This window comes from Hibiscus syriacus, unplaced genomic scaffold (genome assembly GCF_006381635.1).
Source record: "Hibiscus syriacus cultivar Baekdansim isolate YM2019G1 unplaced genomic scaffold, ASM638163v2 tig00116984_pilon, whole genome shotgun sequence".
NCBI lineage: Eukaryota > Viridiplantae > Streptophyta > Magnoliopsida > Malvales > Malvaceae > Hibiscus > Hibiscus syriacus.
The window spans coordinates 2,265,540-2,279,615 of record NW_024063507.1 but is presented as its reverse complement, the minus strand read 5'-3'; the positions used below and the strand labels follow the sequence as shown (position 1 = coordinate 2,279,615).

Here is a 14,076-nt window from a genome sequence, read left to right as displayed (position 1 = left end):
GATGGTAAAAATCCTAAACCTCAAACCCCTATTTATAACATCAACGACTATAAACATATATTTTTTTTCAAAAATCAGACTGAACTTGTCACCTCGAAGTGACGAATTCCATGTTGACCGTTGGTAATTGATCGTTGTTGTTGCCCGTTGCCTAACTCGTCACCTCGAGTTTCATCATTTTTTATTTTAAATTTTTTAATTAATTTTTCAAATTATTTTTTAAAAAAATAATTTCTCAAGAGACTCGTCACCTCGACGTGACGAGTCTAATTAAATAAATTAAAATAATGGCTCTCGTGGGACCCACTAAATTAGGATCAATAAAATAATATATTCAATGGAACTCGTCACCTCGAGATGATAAGTTTAATCTTTTTTATTTTAGAATTTTTAATTAATTTTTCAAATTATTTTAAAAATAATTTCTCAATGGACTCCTCACCTCAACGTGACGAATCCCGTTAAATAAATTAAATAATGACCCACATAGGGCTCACTAGTCTGGGACCAATAAAATAATATATCTAATGAGGTGATGAATTTTTCTTGTATTGTATCATTTGCCGTAGATTATAAGATAAAAACGAGTGTTCCCTAATGGGCCAAATAATTTTTGGGTTTACCCTATTGGGCCAAAAAAATGGGCAGGGTGGTCCTGTCTCGTACTCACTCTCGTAACAAGGTTTTATCCCCCCTCTGTTCATTATGTGTGCAAAACCAAAACTCAAAGATCATATCTCGTGACTCGTAAAACCAAAATTATTTTTGTTTCACTGTCTACATTGATCTTGAGATCTATTTAATCATTGCTATACTCGTCTCGCAATATGTTGCAGGCACAAATTTAAAACCATCCTATCCTGTGATCCGTAAGACAAACAATTCATTTGATTTTCGAGTCCTATCTATTCTTCTTATATCTGTTCCATGACTCATTTTGTATAATATATTTACAAATATTACTAAATAAATCTATTTTTTTTTTTATAAAAACAATGGTGTATTATTTCACTACCTATAATAAGTACCAATCATTGTCTATTCAGATGGGATGTAAGGCCGGTCTCCATGAAATCACCCTACTAACATCCCTGTTTTATTTCATATTAAAAACTAATACAACATTTTTTGTTGGCTTAGGCTATTTTTCTATACCAAACATAGAAACTGAGTTTTTAAAAAAAAAAAAATTATTAGATCAAATATTCCTTTAGTATTTAATTTTGATAAGAAAAAATAAACTTTCATGTGAGCGTTTAGGTAAGTTGTCATGTCAAAATATAGCATTAGCTTATGTGCAGCATTTATTGATTTCCATAAAATAATTAATTGAGTAGTACATTACTATTTCATGTGATCTTTATTTAAGGCTAAATGAAAAATGGAAGCATTGACAGCAAATTTTGAAATGTTATTTATGGAACTCAAATTTAAAAAATTGGATTTAATCTTTTAATATAAATTATAATAATGAAAATTCATAATATTATGAAAAAAAATCAAGAGATAATAAAATAGTTCGAAAATAATAGGATTTTTTTTATTAATCAATTAATTATATGTTAACTTTTCAATGTACCTTGAAACAATATCATACATGGCGCATCTTATTGTATTGAGAAACTTGTTTGCGAGGAACCATTTTTCTGATTCTGATTAGTTCGTGCTGTCACTAAATGTGTACAGATCTCGTCAGGCATGGCAAATTCATGCAGTAAATATGATATTGGAATCTTAATATCCCAAAGCTCTTTTGATATTCTAAAGCTGCAATCACTTTGGAAAGACATGAACATCGAGGGGATCAATGAACCTACACTACATTAATGGTATATCTGATTGGAATTGTACATGCCATGAAGAACCATGAAATACACTAGATAGTCATAAATGGCTTGGCCTCCTTTTACCTACGTCTGTTCTCAACTTCTTCACAGGATTGGCCCAACCAATACTCCCAACACCACCACTTGAAGGTTGAGAAGGTTGGTTGGGCCAGATTTGCCGATGGGTGGTCTGCTGGTTCAGTCTCACATCCTTAGAGACTGACCCTGATTCTGGACTCCTGATGTTGCGAACTATACTCGGGAATGACACAGGGCCAACAGATCCAATCCTAGGCTTAACCGAAGACTTTTCCCTGTCTTTCCTCTTCTTCTTGCAAGTAACCAGCTCGCCAGGATGAGTTAGAAGAGAATCATCTTGTTGATATTGTTCCCTGGTGATGCCACTTGCACTTCCAAGCCTTGATTCCTTTTGGGGCATGTGCACTATAATCCTCGTGTCCTCACCACCAGAGTGGATGGATCCATGTCGTAATGACTTTTGAGTCAAGCCCAAGTCAGATTCCACCTCATTTATCTGCTTCTGTCTCTTGCCAACAGCTACCTGTCTAGAGGGACCTGATGTGGAGGTCGATACTGGGCTATAGAAAGAACGAGAATTCCTAGCTTCCCGAAAATCTGTATCTGGAAATGCTATCTTCAACAAGTCGAAAAACAGATCATGTACTTTCTTTGCTTCAGATCTGACCTATGAGTCCCAATTACATTTGCAGAGTAAGAAAACATATCAGGACATTGATGAGAGAATTAAAGCAAACATATATTGTTCAATTGGGCGGGAGGAGATTGGAAGAATTGCTAGGTGATTGAAGTTTCTAGGCACCTAAATACAATATAAGTAGGTTAACTTTGGACGAAAAGCCCTCAAAGTATTTGATTCCAGAAGACTATCCACAGAAAAAGCCAAAAGCGTGATGCAAAGGCGAGTAGCTGTGAACACAGAGAGATACTAACACCACCAAGATAAGATAGAAAAAAGAGATTATACCTCAAGTGAAAACCCATAAAAATGCATTGCACTTCTTAACACTAGCTGCACGTCTGAAACAAGCTCCATAACTCCACCGTACTCTAATCTGTCAACACTCTGACAAATCTTCCGGAAATCCAAATTATTACTTCCACTTCCACCAATGGAACCAGAGTTTTCAATCCTCTTCCACAAATCTGTCAAAAGTGGTACAATACGCTGACCCTCCTTATCTATTCTCCTTTGAAGCTTGCTAATCACATTTTTGCACTGGAATATGACAAATTTCAATAGAGGTCAAAGGTAAAAACTACTCATTTCTTAAAAGGGTAAGACATTTTGATGTGCAAAGCTTTCAATTATAAAGTACATGCCATGAAAAATATCATGCCTTCAAGACTAAACATGAAGATCAATTCTAAACGAACGAAAGATAGATGGACATGCGAAAACGAAAGGAGAGGAACAAATGACTGAAAATACTATATAGCGCGTAAACTTCCTAAATCTAAAAAGAAAATTCCCACCACATAAAATATAAACCAAATTCCCATCCTAGCAAAATCTAAACCAATATGTCAATGAGAGAAAACACTCGGATGAAATCCATGTATACTGCAGAGCATTAGTTGCAATATAAAAGACGAAATCCAATCAAAGAAGCCTAAGAAATTCAGGTGGATCAGAGCCATGGAGACTGGTGAGAACATGCTACAAGAAACCCCATCAAACTGTTCATAATACCAAAGCAAGTCCCCAATGGCCAGGAAAAGAAATCCATGATTGATACATATTTAAGATAAGATTCATACCTTTCTCAGAATGACGTCAGACATCTTAGCACCAAAACTTGACGACCTACTTGAATTAACCAGTTTACTGTCCCCGCTCTCTCTAGAGGGTTTGCCAGCATCTTCTGAAGGAGATGACATCAAAGTCATTCTACCAGACTTTGGTGCTGCATACAACTTTGATGTACTAGCTATTTTCCTTGAAGGTAAGTTCCTCCTACTTTTTGAAGATGAATCATTTGGATCATGCTTGGAAGCATTGTGTTCACGTGCTGGTTTTCTTTGTTTATCAGTACAAAGTTGTGGTTGGTATTTTTGGTCCATCTGGAGAGGGAACAGAGACGAATCTCCACTTCGGAGATGAGGCACGTCCATGGCAGATTTCTTCCCTACCCTTCCCACAGAATGACGAGGTCGAAACCGAATACTACGTTTTCGTTTTATTTTGGGTTGGACAACTTGTTCCTCTTCGCCTCTGTCACAATCATGGTTCCAACTTTCAGATTGCTGGTGGTACATGTGAGAATCTCTCGATACTGCAACTTCACCTTCCTCTAATTCATCGGACTGCCAAAATTAATATATCAGAAGACAGCAGTAATCAACTAACACCATAATACATCATTTTATGAAAGGAGACATACCAGCCTTCTTGCAGCAGAACCAGGCCTAGCATCTAATGCAGATAGAGATCCAAATTTCTGAGGAGATATCGGAGAGACCATCTGCGCTGGTCTACTACTGTCCAACGAAGATCCTGATGAACCACCATCTTCAAGTATGTGGTTGTTTCTAATCTGTTCTGAAACCTGGAGACACTCATACCCATCATCACCAAAGGCACCTTCTTCTGACTGGTCATTATTTATAGGTGGTGCCCCCACAGCACCACTAATTTCATCATCTTCAAATTCACCAATTTCCCCTCTTCTTCATTTCCAGAATAACCATTTCTCTCATCAGAACTTGCCTCAAAGAATTCCCCGTTCTCATCCATTTCCTTATAGTTGGGGTTCTTTTTCTTGGGTCGTCCCCTTTTTCTCTCGGTATCCATTTCCTTGGACTCAGCACCACCGTCAGCAGTAAATAAAATGTTCTTTGATGGCTTTTTTGATAAGGCAGCTACAGCAGCATTTACTTCACTTATAGTGGCTCGAAACCACTTAGGTACCTGTTCATGGCAAGTAATCTCCTCAGTCCAATCCAGTTCTTCATCCATTTGATCAAACAGCTCAACTTCTTCCTCACTTCTTGCTATCATGCGATTTACCTGGTGCAATGAGGGAACATCGTGGACAGTTTCTTGATACCTCTCCTCATCATGCAACAATGTTTCTAAAGTCATGCGTCTCTCTTCATGTGTTGTTCTCTGGTCAAAACGTCCAGCATTAATTACTTCATCAGCCATGTCAATTTTATACTGTTGAATATTATTCCTTATGAGGCTCTCGATGGATCCCATATATCTATCCTTACCAGCAAAATCATCCTCAAAATCAACTGTACCACCACTCCTTAGTTCATCCTCCTTCTGCTGGCTAGAGATTTTGTCAACAACTGCTTCCATGTAAATTACTTTGACTTCCCTTGTTTGTCCAATTCGGTGAGCTCTAGCCACTGCCTGTTCCTCATTTTTAGGATTTGGATCAGGATCATATATAACAACAGTGTCAGCAGATTGAAGATTTAGACCACGTCCAGCAGCACGAATGCTTAGTAAGAATATGAAGCACTCAGAATCCGGGCTATTGAAGTCAACAATAGCTGATTCTCGATCTTCCAAACTAGTCGTTCCATCAATACGCCTGTAAACAAGCCGCCTCCACTGCAAGTATTCCTCCAAGATATCCAGAAGCTTTGTCATGGTACTAAAGAGTAATACTCTATGCCCAGTTCTCTGCAGTTTTATAAGGATTCTGTCTAGGATCCACAATTTCCCACAAGATCTTACAAGGAAATCTTTGGAGAAATCATTGAAATACGGATAATTAAGCAAAGGATGATTGCAAGTCTTCCGAAGCTCCATACACCGGTTATTTAAGGTTTTGTACACCTTAGCCTGGTATATTGGATTTTTTGAACCTTGCGCCTCTCATCTTCCGGATCAACTCGAAGAGTCCCAGTTGATTTTATCCAATCATATATAGCACTCTGAATAGCTGACATTCTGCATTTTAATACTATCGACACCTGTAGTAGGCCAAGGAAATAAATTATTAAAACCAAGAAATGTTAAGTGGTGTTTGAAGTAGGTCACAATAAAGACATACCTTTGGAGGAAGTGAACCTTCCACGTCTTCAACACGACGTCTAAGCATAAAAGGCTCTAGTATTTGATGAAGTCGGTGGATGATGATAACCTTCTTCTCAGTCTCAAGCCAATCATCTTCTGCATTATGTGTAGATTCCCTTTGAAATGGTTGTGAAAACCAATCATGAAATGCTTTGCGATTATCAAATACCTCAGGAAGGAGAAGATTTAACAGTGACCAGAGTTCTTTCAGGTCATTCTGTAGCATAAAAAAAACTCTTGTTCAACAAATCAAACAACGATAGACACACACGCACACACATATAAGAAAGAGAGCCTGGGACAAAGGAAAGGCAAATAGGTTTAATCACTATAACGCATCAAATAAGCCACAGTGTAGGATAAAGTAAACTGTGATAGTTATCTGAACAAGCCACATTTTTTGGACAAGGGAAAGCAATACTGCAATTTCGTGAATGAATTAGAACATAGCAAGGAGTACTGTTAATTTTTTCCAGCTAAAAGAAGTTTAGGACAGACCATTGAAATTCCCAATAATTACCTATAAACAGCATTGTACGACATAGGCAAATCACATGGAACCTCCTTTTCATTATTCAAATGGAAATTTAGTGGGAACCAATACAAAGAGACACGATGAAGACTTAATAATTGGAGTTCAAGATTTCAAAAGTTAGGAGAAACTTGTAATAAACCTAAGCCTACCAACATGCATGCATCTGGGCATGCAATAAAAAGTGCTGCCAAGGAAAAAACAATGGTCATACCATTTCAAGAAGGCAGTCATAATAGTAAAGAAAAAAATGTTGTTCAAAGTCTTCAAATCTGTATGTATGTACATACAAGCGAGTAATTTCAATTTATAGAATATTAAAGGTGCCTTAACAGACCTGTAACGGTGTCCCAGTAAGAAGTAAACGCCTTTGGCAATGGTATCTATCAAGATCTCGAGCTAAAACAGACTCCCTATCCTTCATTCGCTGTGCTTCATCAATTACGATGTACTTCCAATCAATTTTAGAAAGTTTTGACCGATCATACATGATGAATTCATAAGTTGTCACAAGGACATTAAATTTCATTGCCAAAACCTCCTGCAAAACAAGTAAACTAAAAGAAAGCTCAGAAACTTTTGACACTTAAAACAATAACTAAATAAAGGTACTTATAGTTCTTACTTGAGAAAATAGCTTCGAACGTTGATCTTTTCCTCCAACATAATAGATGCATGACACAGATGGCAGCCAAGTGTGGAGTTCACTCTGCAAGAAATGACTCGTTTAGTTCTTTCCAAGATATTAGAAAAATGTCATAGCTATCAATAAAAAGAAAAAATTAAACTAACCTTCCAATTTACTAGAACGGCATTTGGAACAATTATAAGATGTGGACCAAAGTTTCCTTTAAATTCCATCAAATATGCAATCAATGCCATAACCTGCATGGTAAGTTAACCTAAGAAATTAACAGCCTTATTTTATCATATGATTATCTGCCAAAACAATAAATGCTAAGACTAATCCCAACACCCTGTCTAACTCCCAAAAAACCTATGAAGCACGGGGACAGTAAAGGAACCCCGTTTCAAGTACCTAATACGTCTCTGGCACGGGGACGGCTAGGGTACGTACCGGGGACGTGTCACGGTGGCAGGGTACGACTGAATGAAATCAGGGACATTCGATGCTTACCTAGGGAAGTTTCGGGGAAGTTCGTGGCGCTGTGAACGACAACAGCACCACGAACGGCGGCGCAGCAAGGAGTGGATGAACGACAGCTAGGTTTTGTGAAAAGAAAGAAAAATAAAATAAAAGGAGAAATAGGATTTAAAGAATTTTTGGTCTAATTGCCGTTTGATCCCTGAGCTTTCTAGGGCTTTCGAATCTGTAAACAAGTTTTGCAGTATTTTCAAATTGGCCACCAAAATTAATTTAGAGATTTTGAAAAAAATTCCCAAATGTTAGGATTTTTAATTAGGGTTAAATTAGGGTGTTACACCAATTTTCTATGGAGTATTGACTTTATTTATGATTTTTTTACATCTACTTATAATTTTAAAATTTTTTATATGCCATACCCTTGCCGTCCCCATACTTTGAAATTACCATTTTCCATCCCAGTCCCCGTATCCGTATTAGTGCAACATAGCAAATAACATACAAAACTGCAGTGTTACAATTATTTTTTTAAAAAAAAATCAAATACCTGAACAGTTTTCCCAAGACCCATCTCATCAGCCAAGATGCCATTTAGTTTATTATTATACAAAGAGCATCCACTGCAAACCGACCTACCAAAAGCCATACATAGATGTCATAAAAATCTTAACAAGCTATATAACAAATGGTAATAAACTGAGAGATACAAAATTCAATCGAGGAAAAGGTAGAAAGTAAACATAATATGTTATATAGCTACATACAAGCTGATAGTCTCGTAGTTTTCCAGCTCGTAGCATTGATGGTTGCCTTATGACCTTTTCATTGACAGCATGAGCGAGATTATAATACCTGTTGTGTTGATGACCACAAGAGATAAAGATTAAAATAGCCCAAGTTAGTGGCTTCTGATAAAATGTCATTAGAATAAACGGAAACATAAATAATAAATATTATCAATCATATTCATATGTGATTATAGTTATTGAACTAAAGAACATGAGAAAAAACTCCTGCAGGAGTCCCATCTATCACAAGATTACCACCCATTACTCATGTTTTGCGACTGAAGCCCCTACTGTATAATCAATAAGTCCTAAGAAATAAACTACAATATGATCATAGACGTAACTTACTTGCCAACAGATGAACCTCCCTGGGTGCATTCATTTCCATAAATCGATTTCTTATCATTACTTCCTCTCCAGCACAAGATGCAGCAGCCCTAACTTCTTCTTCTGATAGGCCCTTTAGTCAAGAAGTACAAACGAGAAGATAAGTAACACGGAGTCAACCTAAAGCATGGTGATTAGGAAAGGAAATGACTTTTTTCTTTAAGGCTTAGAATCAGTCCCAAAAAGAAAAAAAAAACTGAGAAAGGGGGAACACCCTAAAAGACAACCAGAAGTGGGTACAAGGGAGCTAGAGTTCAAGAAACCATGCCTGCAACCGAGCAGCAACAGCAGCAGCATTTGCTGCATCAGCTACTTCCTGCTGATTCTTGGCAGCTGTGATCTTACTTCCCAGTTTATGAAGATACTCTTCAGTCTGTGACAAGAATGATGAAAGGACTTCATATCTCTCAGCAGCATCTCCAGAGATATTTGTCTGCTGCTCAATCAACATCTCCCGGTACCTTTCAACATCATTATTCTTTAAGGCCTCCATCCTTCTATTTCTATCATCTTTCGTCTTTGAAAACTCCCGTAACATTCTTCGTGGTACTTGGCAACTCCCCTATTACAAGCAGTCCGTGCATCACGGATAGCCCAATGAGCCTCCAGGAGCTTCTTACGACACTGAAAGATGGATTTCAACTGCTTCTCTCTTAGGGCCTTCTGAGTGGCTTGTACTTGGCTGGTCATTTCAATACGCTGACAATCACACAGGCGGACAAATTTTCTATATCGTCTGTCAGGTATCGCCATTATCTCTTGTGCTGCTGGTCAATTTCATCCCTCAAACGAGCCTGAAGGTCTTTAAGTCGCAGCTTTTTTTCTTCAATTTGCAGTCGCAGAACAAGATCTGGCCTAATCCTTCTCTTCTCCATATTTATTGCCAGTAAGCCACCAATCTTCCTCAAATTCTCTGATCGTTCTTGCCAAGGACTTCCATGGCTTCCTCAAAGAGAATATCTTTGACACCATATGCCAAAGTTAAATTATTATTGCTGTTAGGCATTGCTGAACCATATGAATCGTGTTTCCTAGTGAAAAAAGGGAAATCAAATAGTGGACCATGATACTTCCTGGCAGAGGCAAGATCTTTTGGCTGGGGGGCAGCGTTTTCCTGCACAGGTTTCTTAACAAGCCCTCCATCAGATGCAGAAACTTGTGGTGAAACAGCTTTACCCCTATCCACACTAAAATCGCTTCTAAGTGGAGCTTTCGGAAGGCCATGTTCCACTTCTTGGTCTGAATTGGCACAAAAGACAGAACTTTGCTGCTCTTCTTTTCCAGCAGGTAATTTAGGTGGAAGTTCCTTGGCCATGGCTGACACACCTTGCATATGAGCAATTGATTCAGTTGCTCCATCATCTGTATGAGCTTCTTCTTTAGTAACATTCTGTGCTTCGGTATATGGCTCAGACAGTGAAACCTTCTCCTTTGACTCCACATGCTTTGCTTGATCCTCTACATTCTTTCCACCATCTCTCCCCTGGTAATTTCCACCTGAAGGAGGTAATGGCAGCTGCTGCTGCTCAAGTGGTGGGGGAACAATGGCTCGAAGAAGCTCTTGTGGAAGTGTACCTTCTCCTTTCTGTTAATGACCACAGAAACCAGCATGATCCATTCAATATTTCTTTATAAGCTTCATGCAGTAGAAATTAAGGCAAAAATATATAAATGGACTGAGAGATTAGTATACCTTCAGGCGCCTAAATGCTAGTATTTGTGCCTTGAGAACATGAAGTTGTTGTTTAGTGAAACCAAAGAGCTGCTGTGGCATCTGAGGAGCAGCTCCCCCTCGTGACGGTAAGTTGTGAACCGATCCCGCATCATTAGAAGGAGCAGCAGGCTGAAGTGAAGATCGATTTAAGTGTTTCAGATGCTGAATTTGCAGCGTTTCTATTCCACCTTGTGAATTTTTTTCTGACAAAGATGGATCCATACTCGAGCAAACATTTGCAGAAGATTGTGGAGGATGCATGGGAGGCAACTCATTTCCATGCCCAACTGGCTGTGTAGGAAGCACTTGGGTATCTTGCCCATGATTACCCAACAGCCGCATTGAAATGTTGTTAGCATTGTTAACAACCCCAGCACTGGAAGTTGAGCCAAAAGGGTTATGAAGAACTGTCTGCCTGGCTTTTGTAAATCCAGACATACCAGATATATCATTGGATGAATTACCACGGGGAGAACTCTCACTTGGAACTGATGGAGAAGTGTTTTGCGGCTTGGACACAAACTGGTGACTGAGTACCCATATTCCTTTCATTTGTTTTTTGCTGGGCAGCCATACGGGACTGCATTAGTGGAATGAGCTGAGCCATCAAGTTGGTGTTTGCAGGTTGCGACAGATCAATATTACGCTCAAGGGCCCACGCCTGCAACTGTGCAGCCATAGCAAGTTGATTGTTTCCCATGTTTTGAACAGTTTGCTGAGCTTGTTGTGCCTGCATGGCCCTTAAAACATTTCCAGGCATTAATTGTCCAGCAATTGTTGCCTGGCTGGGTGGCTTGGTCTCATTTCTGTGCTCAGAAACTGACCTTGGTCCTTGCTCCATCTGTTTTTCGGCACAACCAAGCTGCTCAGAAGCATTCTTAGAGGATGACGACTGAGCCTGGTTAGCAACCTGCAAGGAGATAAGATCCTGCATTTTTAAGTTTCCAATCCATGTGTCCTGATTCTTAACTGATGCAGAGCCCAACATGGCCATTTTAGCTTGCTGCTGCTGTGCCAGAAGTGCCTTCTGTTGCTGAGCAGCCTGCTGAGCAAACTGATAGTAAGCTTGCTGGACAGGATTTAGCATTTGTTGTTCAACACCTTGACTCCTATTCTGGCAGCCCTGGGCAGAAGAATGTTGTTGAGGCAGATCAAAGAACTTCCTGGATGGTTGAGGCGGTTGCATGGAGCTTGGAGATGAAGGGAAATTGCTTCCTCCCATTATATGTTGCGGGCCACTGGCTTGATATGCTAGGGCAGCTTCATTTCCTTCAGGTTTTCTAAGTGGTTGTAGTTGAAATGACTGCAAGAACAAATATTAAATGCGTGAACTTCTCAAACCAATGCATAAGGTTTAAATGGTGCCAGAACTATTAAGGTGGGTTGACTCAACTACATACTTCAAGCAATTCAAAAGTACCTTTTTATGATTTCAAGAGAAAAAGAATAAAACTTTGCAATAATTTCACTAGCAGCACCACAGAATTTTTTAGACCTAAGACCAGATTACAAATTTACAATCAATTTCCCAGGGGAGCTCCACTGCTTAATGCCACTAAATAGAATCCTCTTTTAAACTCCCTGAACACAATTGAATTACCAAGGAACCAATCAACCTTAAGTAGTAAATTAGATATTGCATTTATTACACCAAAATTAAAATCCCCAAAACCCGCCAAATTCTCCAACTTACCGCGCCCAATTACCGAAACGGACTGAGTTCCCAAAATCAAATTCAATTAAACCAAATTTCCTTTTGGTGTACTAAAATTTCCGAAGCACTTTACCTGCCCAGATGCAATTTGCTGCTGCACCACCGAATCAGACCCCAAGTGTGGGGTCGAAACGGCCGATGAGGAGGAAGACGGCGAAGCTGCGGACGATGTGGATGCCGCACGACCCACCGGGTTCCGGCTGGGCCCACCTCCGCCACCACCTCCAGAATGCATAAAAAAAAGTAATCCCGATATTCTTTTAACGGAAATTCCCCCGCGAAATCCAAACTATTAAGACAAAAAAACTCACCACTCTCACAACTGGAATCCCTCCAAAAACCTTTTTTATTTAATGAAAAAAAACCTCTTTTTTACCCTCCGATCCTAACGTTCAAAAATAAAAATAAAGAAAATTAACTATAAAAACAAAACCAAATATTCAGGTTTATTTTTGTTTCTCTCTCCAAAAATCCAAAAATTAAGGTAGAAATTAGAGATAAATCTTGATGAGTTAATCGGGAGCCAACTTGAAGGGAACTGTGGAAAATTAAAACTCGATGATTCGACTCACTGCTCGCAATTCACTACTCTCTCTCTCCTCTCCTCTCCTCTCCCTGGTTTTTCACACTATTTTGAAGAACTTTCCCATCTCAGGGCAAACCCTAGTGAGGGTTTTTTTTTAAAAAAAAATCTCTTTATTTGCCTTTGTGCTTGCCTGCTTGTTATTAACCTTTAAGGTGGGGTCCACTGGGGTTGTCAACAATTAGAAATTGACGGAAAGGGAAAAAGGGTATAGACATGTACATTTTAACCCTTGCGACTCATTGATATTTACAGGAACACCCCATCTGCCAAGACAATATCCGACGCAGAAGGATCACAGCAAATACTAATCCTTACACGTAGGATGACAAACGGGTGGGTCGGATGTAGATATCCCTTCTCTCATCCTCATACTAACCTAATATTTTTTAATCTATCATTCGTTCATCATTTATGATGGGTAAAAAAATTCAAATCCACACCCGTCCACGCGGGTACATTCTCAAATTCATCCCCACACCTACTACCCACTGGAGACGTACCCGGTTAGACCCACCTGAAAACAAACTTAAGTTACACAAAGCAACAAACATAAAACAAACACATCTATTAAGAAACATAATAAAATAAACCAATGATTATCTGAGTTAAGTGTTAATATAAATCTTAAAGTACATAAAACATCATAATAAAAGACATAATTAAAGTCTAGAAACATAAATGACAAACACATAATGTTTTTGTTCTTTGGCACAACATTCTAAAATTTCAAGCAATACTTTTGACATCTAATACTTCTGTATTACAATCATCATTCTCATAAAACACAATATCGGTTGAAATTTGAATTTGAAAAGTCAATTTCAATGACGTTAAAAATAGAGGTTTGAGAAGCACAAGTGAAACACTTAATTTCTATTCAGTAGCGTTAAAATGGAGATTTGAGAATCAACGATCTGACTCTGTTAGTCAAAAACATGGGTGCTCAGTCACAAGATACTGATTTGTAGAACATTAAGAAATTAAACTTAAAAAAACATTAAGATGAATCTAAAAAATAATTAAAAATTATACGAGCAAATAAAATTAACTCTTAAAACGAAATGCAGAGGAGCTTAAAACGAAATGACTACGGAAATGACTCTTAAAAATTAAATTTCAAGTAAAAGGGAAGAACATACCTGAATAAGTTGGAGTGAAGATAAGAGGTTTGAAAGAAAAAAATTTATGCATAAACTTATCCTTAATATTTGGTTAAATTACAAGTTATATCTTATACAATATTAGGATTTATAAATTAGTCTCTTAAAATTACACCTAAATTCATAATGGTCCAAATTTAATGGATATTTAGTTGGGCGGGCAGATGTGAGGCGGATGCGGGGCGGGTGGAT

The 14,076-nt window shown here is 38.3% G+C and overlaps 1 pseudogene; it reads right to left on the bottom strand.

The window, feature by feature from the left end:
* Window positions 1-1,801: 1,801 nt before the first annotated feature.
* LOC120193016 lies at window positions 1,802-12,786 on the bottom strand (annotated as a pseudogene).
* Between the last annotated feature and the right edge of the window lie 1,290 nt (window positions 12,787-14,076).